The 15,310-nt window shown below is 39.2% G+C and overlaps 1 protein-coding gene across 1 annotated transcript in view; it reads right to left on the reverse strand.

Moving 5' to 3' along the window:
* The window catches only part of lhfpl6 (LHFPL tetraspan subfamily member 6), a 65,557-nt gene that overhangs the window by 46,667 nt on the left and 3,580 nt on the right, over positions 1-15,310 (reverse strand). The gene's annotated exons all lie outside the window — the stretch shown is intronic.

Raw genomic sequence — 15,310 nt, forward strand, 5'->3', positions numbered from 1 at the left:
AGTGGTCAGATATCCTGCCTGACTCATGCTAGTAGTTTGTTAATGGCAGGAAAAAGTGCGTAATCAATATGCAACTTTGTAAGAAGCAGTTAAAAAAAATATCAGTGAAGGTGTATATTTGTAGATGAGCCTATATGTATAATTTTGAATATACAGTGTTGGGTCTCCACAGGCGTGGCTTTATCTGGTTTCTTCCTGCTTAGCCCCAGGCTAGATTCGGATTTATATGCCAAATTTAAAATAATATGAAAACCCCTTAACTGTGAATAAACAGAGGTTTAACTCAGAGACTTTAACAGAAACAGACAACACAGAAACAGAAACACATTGGGAGACTTAGCATCATATTAAAATTACACTATATTTACTTTTACAAAGTAGGCTGCACAGCCAAACTGGAGTTTTATTGTTCAGGTTTGTTTATGTCTTCATGCTGTTGCTAAATATTTTCCTCTTATTCAAGTTCACTTAAAGGGCAGTCGCCACAGCGCCATTTAACTGTTGAAGCCTGAAAACAATCTGCCCGAGGAGGACCAAAATAGACTCGGGGAGCAGAGTGTACTGTTAGCAGAATGGTGGCCTGTTGCCTCCGAATCTCAAGGCAACTTGCAGCTCAAACTGTTTATCTTGAACAGCAGATCTCAAGCCATTAGAAAACTCCAGGGACTTTTCCACATCTTAAAACTTTCTCCATTTTCTCCTCTGTGTCTGCACCCCATGCTGCTGTGGAAACAGGATCCTATTAGAAAAGCCCACCCAACTGCTGCTGGCCAGCTGGAATGAGAGAGAACCCTGGGAAGTAAAGCAAAGCTAAGTTCTACCCAAACAGTCAAAAGATTCCCAGAGTCTACACCATATACAGCCATAAGCTACAAGGGGTGATTATTCACCAGCTTATGCCAGACTCAGAAAAAAGAAAAGGGAAAAAATGAGGGAAACACTTTTTTTTTCTCCCAACATACTTAATTTCATGCGGCACATTTGGAAGCTGTCATTCTATGATAGTGATGAGAATGACATTTTGCTTATTACTGCAATTCACCAAAGTGCCCTTGGTGTGTTTCCCCCCCCGAGAAGCTTTGAAATTAACTTAAAAAAAACCCCACAATGTAAATGTACCAATTTCAAAGACGTTCTTATTTGTATTGATCACTCGACAAACAAACTCAGTCACACTGTCTCTCGGGGGAGCTGTCATTTCTACTTCACATGAGCTGAATATGTAATGGGAAAAAAGAATAAATTGTGGACTCTGTTATCATTCAAATCACAAACTAAACAAGATGTACGGATGTTCATTTGAACATCATGTCCCACTTTAAATGTGTGGTAGTGATCTGAGGCAAGCAGCAGAATATATTTACCCCTAAATTCCCAGCATTCCTTGAGGCAGACAGGAGAAGGCACAGAGGTCATTGATACACTAAAGCAAACGCAGAGCCACAGTGGGTATTAAAATCTATACGCTCCTGTTACAATACCTTGTTTTTGTGATGAAAAAACTGATTCCATGATGAATCATTTTAATACTTTTTCCACTGTTAAAGTGACATATAATCTGTACAATTCCACTAAAATAATACCAGTCTCTTAAAATACAATTCAATAATTCAATTTATTAACTTGAAATTACTTCTGGTGACGCCATTTTCATTTGCACTCAGAGTGGTCCCTTCTTCTTTGCCTTTCTAGTGGACAGCTAAAGGGTCAAAACTGAATAATTTGCAAAGTTTGGTTTCAGTTAAATTATGCAAAGGAGCAAATATCCAAATTTAAGGACAACTGAACTGTGTTACAGGTTAATCAAATTCACTAGTATTGAAAGCAGGTGGGAACAGAAGACTACTAAATGCTGGAATTAGAATGTGCTGACTTATTAGCCACTGAATATTTACAGAGTCTTTTAAAAACACACTCAGAGATACGAGAAAATTAGCAATTCTCATTTCAAAGGGTAAACAAGACTTTCAGACCTGCAGCTGCTGACATCAGATCATGACAGGATGCCTGACAGACAAACGCCTGGGCACAGGTGACCCACATCCCCCGCTGAGCTGATCTACAACTACTTTTTACGCCTTCCTCACCTGTTGTCGGTGTCTGGGAGTGTGACGGCAATTGTCTGGGTGACCTTTCCCACTGGAGTAAACTGATCTAATCCTGCATAAAATGGTGGAAACTCATTTATATCTTTATATCACTGAGAATCTTGAACACTTAGAGAAAAAAAAGTAATAAAGCATTCCCAACTTAAAGGGAAAAAATTACTCTCTCCTATGAGAGTGTGTGCATTACCCTGTAGGATTATGAAGTGTGTTTGTATCAGTAGATTTTTTTAAGGTTAAAAAAAAAAAAAAACTAAGAGAGGAAGAACTGAGGCTGTTCTTCAGTTGATACAGAGTCATCTCTGCACTGTGCTTCATATTAACCTGTGAATTTGCCTCCATATATCCAGCACCAGTTCTGGTTTCTCATGGCTCTGCTACTTGACCTACCAGAGGGCAACACAAAAGAAGTATTGACCCCACATTCCCCTCTTCAGGATGAACGAGATAATTAACTGTAGAGTTAAAGGCATGGTGCCTCTGAGACTGTAAAACCAGGCCATGAATACTGAGCAAACTACTTTATCCCACAGGACTTATGGCCAATCTATACTTCTACATTTATTCAGTCTCTGACTCAGTGGAAGGTATCTGTAACGGGTCAAATGCGGGTTCCCCCGGTTATCTCGTTTATCTGCTATTTGTTACAACATGTGGTGAATGTTTTCCTCCTGGTCTTCCGTTTGTTCGCCTGCTTGAAAGGACTTTGTTCTTGTTTCCATAGGTGACTAAAGTATTGCTCACTGTGGGCGCAGGCTCCAGCAGTGGCATCAAACATGCCCTCCACATTGTGTGTCACCTCTGATACAGAGACGTGGAGCCTCCACCATCTGTTAGGCATCTGTCTGCCGGGTGATTCATCTCCTCACACATATTCACTGTTTCAGGTGTCTGTAGCAAGGATGTGACAAGTTAACAGCTATTTCCTCTGTCTTTTGGTCCCTATCACTGTTTTCTCTTCAACCAGAGAGAGCTAAAACAAACCCTCCCACACAAAGAGATTTTTAGCATGACTAAATGAATACAATATTAAAAAGACCAAAAAATACAATTCTGACGATGCAAATATTGTGTTTCTAGGCTACCACTTTGGCCCAAGAGACTTAAATAAAATAAAATCTGAGATTGATTCACATTAGTTGCATGTTAATGGTTAACTTCTTGTTTATTAGCCCAGAATCATTAAATTAAAACTCTATTTTGTGCAGCGCCTTTAAATGAACAACATTTCTGAGCACACTAGTTTGTTTTTGTTTTGTATATAATGGTAATAAGGATGCAATAACAGACTGAACATGGATATTTAAAAGTGAAGGTTCCCGAGTCTGAAAATATTCAGATTTCGGCAGTGTCACTCCAACTTCTAATATTAGAATGTAATAGCAAACGCTGGAACTCCATAATGTAAAGAAAACACATGATTAAAAAACACTCGCTTAAAATTGTGACAAAGACACTGATCATGATTCACCATTTTTCTCTCTTTTCTTCTCCCAGTCAGATGAAGTTCATCCAACTGGCCATATGCAGGGTGTGGATTCCTCTCATTTTGAATATAATAACCTACAAAATATTGCATCTAAGCATTCCTTGGCAATTGCAATATTGCACACATTGAAGTGATGACAGCTGCAATTTAATTTACTGTGCAGCTCCAATAAAAGCAGCGCTGTACAAAACTAAAGCTGCTTTCTATACACAAAAAAATGTAGCATTAATGGCTTTTCAGATTGTAGAGGTGTCTAATCTAGTGAGACCTAATGCCAAAGTCCTCAGATTTTTGTTTCATCAACATGTTTACATAAAACTCAGTTGTGAAATCTCTACTGGGAATGGACAAGATAAATTGTATATAGAATGCCTAGCCAGGCTGCCATACTGCCTCAATTTTTTCACTTTTTGTTAAGTTGCAGTCACAAATTTTATTTTATCTATATTTTATATTTCAAATCAACATAAAGTAGAGCAGAGCTGTAAAGTGGAAAATCTAAAATTCTGTTGCAACTCTGTCTTTTATTTTGGATCATTGTCCTGCTGGAGGGTGAACTTTCCCCCAGTTTAAAGTTTCTTGAAGCCTCCAAAATATTTCTTTGCAAAATGTTACTGTATTTTACTCCATCCATGTTCCCATGAACTCTGACCAGCTTTCCTGTCCCTTCTGAGAAACAACATCCCTACAGCCACTACCATATTCCAAGTTGGGGGCGATGTGTTCAGGGCAATGGAAAGTGTTCGTTTTCTTCCATACATAAAGTTGCTAAAAATGCTAAAAATGTGAATTTTGGTCTTTTGACCATCCACATGTTTACCGTGTTCTCCTATTTGAACTAAACATCTAGTCAACAGATTCTCCCACCTGAGATGTGGATCTCTGCAGCTCCTCCAATGTTGCAATATACTGTACGTCTTGGTTGTTTTGTAATTAATGCTCTCCTTGCCTGGTCTGTCAGTGGACAGCCATTGTGTGATACTGAAAGGGTATGAAAACTTTAAAAAGGCACTGTATAGGTTTTTTCCTATTTTAACTCAGTAGTAAGAACCCTGAATGCTTTCTTACACTTATAGTTAATAACACAATGCTCATCAATCTGTGTTAATTCCAACTCCCCTCAACCTGCCAAAAAAAGACAAAACACATCAACAGAGCTTTCTACCCATTTTCTCGGCTCAGGTGTTGCGATAAAAGATGCTGCTGGTGCAGAACAAAATAAAGCAAGGGTAGCACGACTTAGCTTATCTTTAATGTGACAATATTCCATTCTAACACGCTGCCCTAAAAATGATACCGAAATGTTACAAGGTACAAGCTGAAGCTCTTTCGCAGAGACACACAACAGATTATCACTACTTGTTCACAGAAAACCGCCCACGTCCTCCTATCGACAGGCTGACATGCTCAGCTGAAAAGCAGCGCATATCTGAAAAGAACCTTGCAGCCCAGAACCCGCCACTTTGCCACTGTCTGTCATATTTTGGGTATTTTTTTTTTTTGTTTTTGTTTTTTTTGACACACAAAAAAGGTGCAAAATAAAGGTTGTTGAAGGTTGATGAGTTTATGTCAGAGATATAAGTCCAGATGGGGGATTCTGGAGGATTTTAAAAAGGCAGACAAAAAATATGATCTCACTGTAAGGCCTAAAAGGGTCTTAAAAATGTTAATTTCTTAAATGTCAACCTTTTTCCATTTTTTTTTTTTGGTGAGAAAATCCACTGGCAGAAATAATAGTTTCTGCCAATTGATATTTAAAAAAAATGTGCTGAGAAAACTGGCAATGGCAAAGCTTAAAGAAAAATCAATGATTGGAAACCAAGATAAAAGTTTTAATTGGGGAATCTTTAGATCTGACTCAAAAACCTCACAGTAGCTACAATACACCACTAGATATTTTGGTTATTGATTTGTTTTTAAGCCGTTTTCTGTGAACAAACCAATCCTTCACTAGATTATTTTTTATACACAACCAAATTTCTATGCTTTCTGAATTCATTCTTCTGCTGTCAAACTCCCCCAGCTCTCTGTTTTTACAGCTGCAGAAATGCCAGACATGACTGCAAACACACCAGACATGCTTTCTGGACCAGTTTTGTACCCAGTGACAGAAAAAAAAAACAGCTCAATATGCAGCACGCCTGCTGCTGTACCAGCAACAACAATGACTTAACAGAGGGGTTTACTGAAATAACCCTTCTGTCTCTTCTTTGGTTCCACACACTTCCTGTTTGACAAAACTAAATCCCTGCTGATGCCAGTCTTTCCGCCCTTGTCTCTGTTACTGTCTCTCTCGTTGTTTTAACATGATATTTTTTGTATCTTGTTCTTTTTGTTCTGTGTTTCTGAACCCTGGTCCATTCTTTGGGTCACTGGTTGCTGACCTCATCTGCAGGAAGGAGGAGATGAAGGAGCAGAGCAGAGGGACAAATGGGTGGACAGAAAGCAGGAATAGGGGGAAAGGTGAAACCAGAGTTAAAGACCGAAGGAACTGGAAATAATACAGAAGAAACAAAAACCGATAAAGGACAGAAAGAGGAGAATCTGAAGAGAAAGTGAGGATAGACTGAAGCACTGGGGAGAACAGAGCGCCTCTGGCACACAGGCTACGTTTCACGGCTCTCTGACTCCAAACATCCTCGTAGTCGGTGGGGGTTTGAGAGAACTGTACATCCAGAAAAAAAGGCTGCTGGGCTGAATGAGCATATTACAGTGCAAGAGTGGTCTGTACTTTAGGTGATCAATCAACCCAGAGGACGATAGATCCACTTTATAACCATTAGAGGCCGGAAACGTACCCAATGAAGAGCGAGAGAGCGTTCTAAACACCATTACACAAAGCTCATGTCCACAGCAAAAAAATAAAGTTGTGGTATAAATATATGTGCTACTGTAATCTCATTTGCTTTATGCATTCGCTGCACGACAAACAAGACAACGCCGTTCATCATCATCATCTTCATCCCACCACACTGGCAGGCCTGTAAGGAGGAAGGAATACAGCGCAACAGGGAAATGTTTATCCAGTTCTCCGGAAATGTGTTGAGATGTGACACCATTAAACAAAGAGTGTCAAGAGACACTGTTCCAGACAGAAAAATGAGCTCTTCATCCTGGAGCCTTCCTCATATGGATGCAATTTCATGTTGTTGTACCTCTTGAAAATGAGAGCCGGCGGTGAGAGGGGAGTGGAAGCGCAACATTCTGGAGCTGGGTGGGATCCAGCTGGCAAGAGCTCCCAAAGCCGGCACAAGGACAAAGCTCCTGGCGGCGCTGGTATAGCTCTGACACAGGACAACACGAGACAAAGCCAAACAACCTTTGGCAAAATTATGGTGGCAATAAAGGCCGCCCATCTGTAATTTATAGATGTGTCTTTATAACTATAACTCGTGCTCATGCCCTTGGTGTACCCTCTGAGCCTCAAAGGGAGTGCAGACAGACGTGGAGCAGTTAATTTCATGTGGCCTCGATGGCACATGACCAGACTTCTATATTACATGTTGTGTTTAACAGGTCACCTTTACTGGCAGTTTAGATACCTGGTAAGTTCTACATCTAAAGGGGTAGTTCAGGTTTTTGAAATGAAGTTTAGTTAAAAGTTTGTTGGCAGTAAATATCCAAATTGTTGGACTTGTTTGTTTAATAATATTGGAGTTTAGACAGTAGGGGGGGGGGTCAAGAACAGACCATACTGCTACTGTCAAAAAACATCACTAGTCTCTAAAACAGTTTATATAAAGGATATTTTATGAAGCTTTAAATGTAATTATGTTTGCATTGGCCACTTAGTATGTCGTTACCCCTAGAAGGAAAATATGAGACAAAGAGACTTTTTTAAAAACTGGGGATTTGTCTTCAATTGAAGAAAAGAAAATATTTAAGCTGGTTGGGGAGACTGCCGAAGAAGCTGAAAGCAACACGGAGGGAGCTTCAAAAGTTTATAACAAGTACTGGTTGTGTTTTACATGTAAGAAAAATAGTTCATATTCTTCATATGTCTAGATTAAGGAGTACGGTTAAAATATTCTATGGAAAACTTTTAGACGCAACAAAAAATCTCTCTAAACAAAGTGGAAGTATGTGTTTTGGCCTGAAGAATCCAAAGTCGGACCTTTGGACTATGACTCATGCCAAATGATCTATTTGGTACACAACCAACACTGTATATTACAGCCAGAATATTTTATCCAGAGGGAAACATGGTGGTGGCAGCATCAGGCTCTGTAGAGACTTTTCTTCAGATGGAACTGAGGTGGTTAAAGTTATGAATTGTTCCGAATACCTGTCAGATTTGGCCTGAAATCTTCACTTAAGTGATTGCAGGTCGATCTCTGTGGTATCACCTGAAATGTGGACAGCATATGAAAGATTTGGAGACCATTTGCAAAGTGGAGTAGGCAAATATTGTCAAGTCAAGATGTTGAGTACTGACAGAATCATTCTAAAGATTGACTGCTGAAACAGAAAAAACGTTTTTTCAAAAGGTTTTAGTTTAAAGGTGTGCATAGGTATGCTACTGAGTTATCACACAGTTTTTGTTTTTCATATTTCCCCCCAACTAACCCTTTGAATCTTTTGTTTTGAAGATCCACAGATAATACTCTTGTGTGACTAACTGAAAAGAGAATGAAGCTTTTCCTGTTAGAGTAACTGTCATACATAAAGCAGAGTAGTAGTAAACGCATTAAGTTTAGAGCAGCTGGAGTATATGAAGTATAGCTCCAAAATCCTCAGCTACTCTTTTTAAATAGGCATAAAACTCAGGCGAAATAGTTATATCTGTGAATCCTCCAGGCATATTGTTCCTTTCCCGACATTCCACACCAGTGTCTGCAAAAACGTAGCAAACAGAAGTAAACACAACCATTCAACCAGAAAACCAAACGGAGAAGGTTTCCCAAAAGGCACTACAGCCAATTATTTGATATTTCAGATCAACTGCAGCTTCAGTGGAGGCGGGGTGGGAAGTATTCAACCAGAGCTGCCAACAAATCTGTTCAAACTCTGGAGGTAAGAGCCAAAATGCTGCACAGTTTCCCTCCACAAACACAGCCTTTAGTTCGGGGGGAAAAAATCTGTGTTTTATCAGCTTTGGCTAAATTATTTTTTATTTAAACCTACTTGAAAGTTCAGACACTTTCAAGTAGGTCATAAGGTCAGAATCCAAAGCTTTGCAAGTGTTCAAAAGATAAATACGTGTCAACTGAAAGACAAGTTTGTCACTTTGCTCCAGAACGCTTCACAGGGAAATGGAGCCGCATAAGAAAACCCACATTTTCTGATCTGAGTTTATCAAAGAGCTGTCAGAACTCTTTACTAATGTATAATGTAATAGACATTAAATGCCTCTAATCAATAATTTAATCTCATCGCACCCTGACGACATTAAATTTCCCCTTATAAAACCAAACAGCTCTTTGTACTTTACCCAACGTTGACAGAAATATTCAGATTACAGAATTCCCTTCTGACCACAGCCCTCCCTAATGATAGTGAAAATGCTGCATGGAGCTATTTCAAACCTGAGCTTCATCCCTGAGGGACGCAGCACCTCGTAAGTTCACACAGCAGCAGCCTGTAAGAAAGTCCTCTGCGTCCCCACCGCAAGCTGTCCCAACAAACTCCCGGAAAAGGCCGTCATGCATTGCAGTGTTTGTCTTGTTGTTTTCACCTTCATTTTCTGCAGACTCAGCAGTTTGTACACGTCCTCAATGAAATATGGTTTGCACCCTCCAGCTTCGAGCGGCCGTCTCGCCTGACATTTTTATCAGGACCTAAAATGAGTTTGGTTGCACTGATATTCTCTGCAGGTCAAAACAATATTTTTGAGAGATTCAGTCATGTTTTGAAAGAAATGTTTCAATTTTGATTCCTCTGAACCAATACTGTTCAAATAATCTTTTTTTTTATTCACTGTCTGAAAAAGAAAAATAATATTTTTCTCACATGAATTAAACCCATAAGGTATCATATTGTTCTTGCTTGTTCCTGAACGGATCCCGATGCATGAAGAAAATAGGCAAGTTCCTGTATAAGTATTTAATGACAAAGAGGCTAAAAACTCTCTTTTTTTTAATAAATAGGTTTATTTAAAAACATAATTGCTCCTAAACTTTGGCAGCAACATCTATCCACATGTGGATAAATTCTGTTTTATTGGTATGATTGTTTCAAACTCAAACACACCGAAGTTTTTTTTTTTTTTACATAAATAAACAGTTTAAGGTGACATCACATATCAATCAGAATTAACATCATATTTTGAATAGGCCACACTACATCCTTCATGTTATTTTCCTGAGCCATTTATGTATTTGCTGCAAAACGCAAGTGACAGCCTACGGGCCAAACATTTCCTTTCAGACTTTTCGTTTTGAGGATATATCATGCTTACTTAAAGGAAGTCAAAGTCTTCAATTTCCCTAAAACAGCAAAAGCAGCTCCAAACCATCACGCTACAACCTTCATGTCCAACTGTAGGTATGATTTTATTTTTCAGAAGAGCTATAGCAAATGCTCACCTTTTGTGTTTCTTTTTAGTCAGCAATTTTGGTAATTTTTGCTATACCCTCTTTTTTTATTGATGAATCATGGAAACTATCTTTAACTACAGCAAGTGAGTGGTTCCAATTTTGTTTTGGGTTGTTTCTTGGATGAATCATCCATGCTTGTTTTGGACTTGTTTTGATAGACCGAACACTTCAACACACTGTTCCCTGTTTGTGGTTAATAATTCTTATCATGGTTTCTGGAATCCCAAAGACTTTCTAACTATTTATAGGTAGCCAGATTTCAATAATACGTTACTCATCTGTTCTTGAGTTTCTTTAGATCAGTGTGATGAGTTACTTTTTGACATTATTTAACCTACTTCACATTACCATGTAAGTTCTATTTAAGCAGCGTCCTCATTCTACAGGCATAAAGATAATCAGGGCACTTTGGAATTTTACATTTTTTCAGACTATCTTTGTATGCTATTAAAATTTGATGGACAATCTGAAAAATGTAAAAGTGACAAAAAAGAAAATACTTTTTCACAACACTGTACTACAAAGGATAATGTGGATAAGCAGAACCAAAGGAAATACAGAACTCAGACAAAAATAAACTCAAATCCACGTGAGAATTTTTTCTGAAGTTTCAGTTGATTGTTTTTCTCAACAAGATAACCATTAAAATATGCATTGCTTTATGTGCTGAGAACAGATGCTGTTGCCTTTTGTTATCTTGTCATGCACTAATTAGCCCACCATTATTTTTGAAAGCAAAGCAACAAGGGCTCATATCAGGTGCAATGGAAAAATGGGTCAGACTTCTGGGCTTCTGGCATACACCTATCCCTTTCTCTGCCAGTTTGAAATTAATTTTGAGATTTAATTTTTAAGCTATCATTGGCTTTGGCATCTAGCAAATCTACAATATAAATCCCTTAACCCTCTATGGCATGGCGTTGCCCTCAGGCAACAAACCACATAGCTGTACCTCACATTGCTCCTTTATTTTATTTTTTGGGGGGCATGATTTTTGACATATTTTTGTCCAAAAAATAGTTCTTTTATGAATATAGTTTTTGTTTGATTTGTATTTCATTTCTCATAATCAGTGTAGACAATCTTGGTGTTCTAGACCAATGTTACCCTGAGGCAACAAACCCAAATCTGGTTCCAGGAGGTGTCAGAGTCCGATTTTATGATTGACATGTAATTAGGGACCACCAAGCTCCCAAAGAATGCAGGAAAATATTTCTTCCCCACAAAAATAAAAAGTCATGCCATAGAGGGTTAAAGCCAGTCACACAGCGAGAGAATTAGACTGTCTCAGGCAAGGTTTGGCGATCTGAAGCAAAAACCCAAATGTCTGAGCCAGTTCGCAGCACATTTTGCTAAAATCGCCCCATGTAATCAGTTCTGAGAGGCAGCCACTGCTAGGAATTCAGAATTTGGAAACATCTGCAGATTTTATACTAATGAAAATATTTAGCATTTAGTCTGCAGCACTTTTTGATGGTTAAACAAGACGACAATTTGTCAAACCTAGCTGAATAGGGAGAAAGAAAATTTTATTAAAAGTTCAGAGAAATTAACCTCCAATGAAATTTAAAAGGTAAAAACATTAAACTGGAATATAAAGAGATTCATTGTTCCCCAGCATATCTCTCCCCCATCACAGCACAACTGTGTTTGAATAAAGTTTAGCAACTGTTTTTGAGCCCTAACTCTACCACAGCTATTTCTTTTTGAGAAACATTCCTACAGAATAGGAAACAGATCAGATACCATCTCTGGTATAGCTGTGAGAGGTTCTGCCAGTCAGAAATACTTCAAATGAAAACTGATTCTTCTTAATACTATATAGTATTTAAAACTGTCTCCAATGGTTTTTATAAAATCTTTGATGCCTGAAAAAAGTTGCTCACAAAGTTCCACGAACGTGTTGTGTTCAGGGTGATGAGCTGTGTTAGTTTTTGCCAGTTTCTGGTAGTTCCTAATTATTAGAATAAGAAATGTAAAACTGTCACTTATATTTAGGTAAAACCTGCAGTGTATCACATGTCTTTGATGGGGTTTTTTTTCTTGTTCAAGTCATGTGAAAATCAAATGTTCAAATGAATTATTCATCACAAGGCCTTTGCAGGTCTTTTTGGGCCCATGAGGAGGTTTCAACTATTTGGTTCAAGCATACCACAGCAGGGACAAATCCTGCAGGACTCCAGCCACTGAGACCTGGAGTTGGACACCCCTAATTTAAACCATTCGATTGTAGCTCTAGTTGTAGGTGTGTCAAAAGTCACAAGTCTTTTCTAGCCACAAACAGATTTTCTTCCAGAATTCACTCGGACTAGCTACATTGTTTTTCTTCCACTCCACAATAATGTGCTACTTTGTTTTGGCTTATTGCACAAAATCCCAGTAAAGAACACTGAAGTTTGTGGTTACCACTTGTCAAAATGTCAGAAAAGTTTAAAGGTATACAAATAATATATTGAGCCACTCTTGAAATGGACACACACAAGTACTTATTGTGATAGAAGGATACACACAATGTCGGAAAAATGGGGTTAGAGTTGGCCTAAATCGTGACTGTTAAAAACAAAGCTTAAACAGCTTTTCCTCCTGCTGTGTGCGGTTCTGCATGAGGTGCCCGAATAGACAGGGCAGGCCTCTGCGGGAGGGGGTGAGGGACCAAATCCCCTAACAACCAAATCCGAGTCAAGAATCTTTAAATGTCTGAACCGCTCGCCTGTGCCACATCCGTTCCAGTGCGTGCACCGCTGTGGATGACTAAAACAAGAAACTGTGAAGCAAAAGGGGGGAAAGCTGTTTAATGTAAATCAGATGAAGCTCTCAGGCCTTTGATTTATGAATCTGATAACATTCCATGCTGCGACTAAAATCCACAACCATTAGCAACATTCACTTCCTTGTGCTGGGATGAAGCAATTGGAGAGTTTTCCTATCGGGAGCTGCGGTTTATCAGATAAAGAACTGATGAAACCTTTTAGGTCTGATCTGTTTCATAGAAATGAGATATATTGCAAGACAATCTCAGCTTGATATTTTATTTGTGGCAACCTCCACAACGCCCTGTCTTCTCTTAATTAATGGCCCTCAAGAGGTTCTGGGAAAACACAGAAGGATGTACAGGATCACCATCAAACAGCCAACCACGAGGCTCACACTTCGCTTTCACTGCTCGTCACATTTACTTCCTCTCCCTGTTCCCGCTAATCACCGATATCTGATCGCACTTCTCGCCCCCCCGCTTCCCTGCGGATCTTTATTTCTCGCAGCTAATAAGAAGCGAACGCCAAATGTTTCAATCACTCATTTCCCCTTGGCCTCCGTCGCCTGCCTGAATATCTCGGCACTCTTTTGGAAGTGACAGAAGACAATGCATGCAACAGCCCACTGAGCTTCTCAGTTGTGTCACTTCCAATTAGCCCTTCTGAGACATCTCTGCCCTTTGGCTCGCTATAGCATTCAGGATGAAAAGACCTGAGCGGTGTCTCTTGCATTGTATGCCGCCTTTCTTCACTCTCCCACTGTCTAAATTCATGCGTGTCTGGATTTGTGAGTCTGTGAGAGGAAAAAAAAACTGCAAAAAAGACAGACAGGAATTTTTTAATCCTGCAACCAAATATAGCAGCTTGCATATAGCTGTGAAGCTTAAAAGAAGCTTTCCTTATGTAAAAAGGGGAGACTTCAGAGTAACCCAAGCAGCCTTCACCTTAATCATCCGCCGTATTATACATCATTAATGCTAAAGAAATTCCCAAGAAGCTAAGCCTTTTAGAATTAGGACATGCTAGTCTTCTGTAGATTCTTTATTTGTCCTTCTGGAAAACGCAGCAGCTCCGTCAAATCAGCAGCTCGCAACCTGCTTCTCTGTCCCGTCACGTTTTAAACCCAAGCCGAAGTGATGAGGATTGTAAACAGCAGAGTGGTGAGCCACAGTATGCAAGCAAACGTTTTCTGAGTTAATGAGAGGGACTGGAGCGCCACAGCTTCTTAAACTGGGGCGAGGGGGAAAATTTGCAGCTTCAGTGGAAGCCTTCCCTCAGACCTCCTGTCCCGAGAGAGCACATGTGCAAAAAGCCAAACAGCGCACGCACACAAACAAAAGCTGGTGCCAAGCCAAGCTGGGTCTAACTTACTGCAAACAGACAAACAAAACGTGGTTTCTGCAGCGTCTGTTTCTCTGAGAGGAAAAAAAAAAAACCAAAACAAAAGGGCAGAGACTTCTTTAAAACTTAAAAGAATCAAACGGAGAACCGAATTTGAGCTCATTTGATGGCTTTCCATAACTTCACAAGGCAAGATTACCAGACGCAGTCCAAATGTTTCAGTGAACGGCAGCCAAACACTTGCAAACACAGCAAGACATTTTGCTTCATTAGAAACCCAGTTTGATGTGCAATGTTTAAAACTATTCTAACAACAATTTTGCTTCATTCCAAACATAAGTCTGCAGAAAAGAAAATAGAAAAAAATCTAAAAAGAACTTCAGAAGCATAACTAAAGCTCACAAGGAGACTTCATTTCCTGTCCAGCAGAGAAGCAGGGTTTACTGGGAAGTCAGCAGACCTACAATATGTATAAATCTTTTATTTCCTCACCAATGCTTTGTTGAAATCTCTATAAAACTATGTTCATAGGAACACAGCCTTTAAAACTTGAATAACTTCCTCTTGAACTTTTTCACATTTTGTCACATTGCAAAAAACAAACTTTAATGTACTTTATTGGGATTTTATATAATGTAACAACACAAAATACTGAATAATTTTAAGGATGAAAGAAGATACATGTTTTTACAGAAAGCAAAACTTTGTAAAACCACCTTGAGCTACAAGTCTTTTGGAATGTACCTCTTACTGTTGTGCACTACTAGAAGTTAACATTGTGACCAGCAGTTTTCTGATATCACTTGACTTTCCACAGATTGTCAACTGCACCTAGGTCTGGACTTTGACTGGACCATTCTAACACATAAATATGGTCTATTCCATTGTAACTTAGGCTGTATATTTAGGGTCATTGTCCTGCTGGAGCATGAACCCCAACCCAGGTCTCAAATTCCTCCCAGCTTCTAACAGATTTTCTTCCTCCCATCTTTCCATTAAAGCTAACCAACTTCAATATCCGTGCTGAATCAAAGCATTCCCACAGCATCACCCTACCACCACCAAGTTTCAGAGTGTGAAATATTG

Source organism: Xiphophorus maculatus, chromosome 18 (assembly GCF_002775205.1).
Source record: "Xiphophorus maculatus strain JP 163 A chromosome 18, X_maculatus-5.0-male, whole genome shotgun sequence".
NCBI lineage: Eukaryota > Metazoa > Chordata > Actinopteri > Cyprinodontiformes > Poeciliidae > Xiphophorus > Xiphophorus maculatus.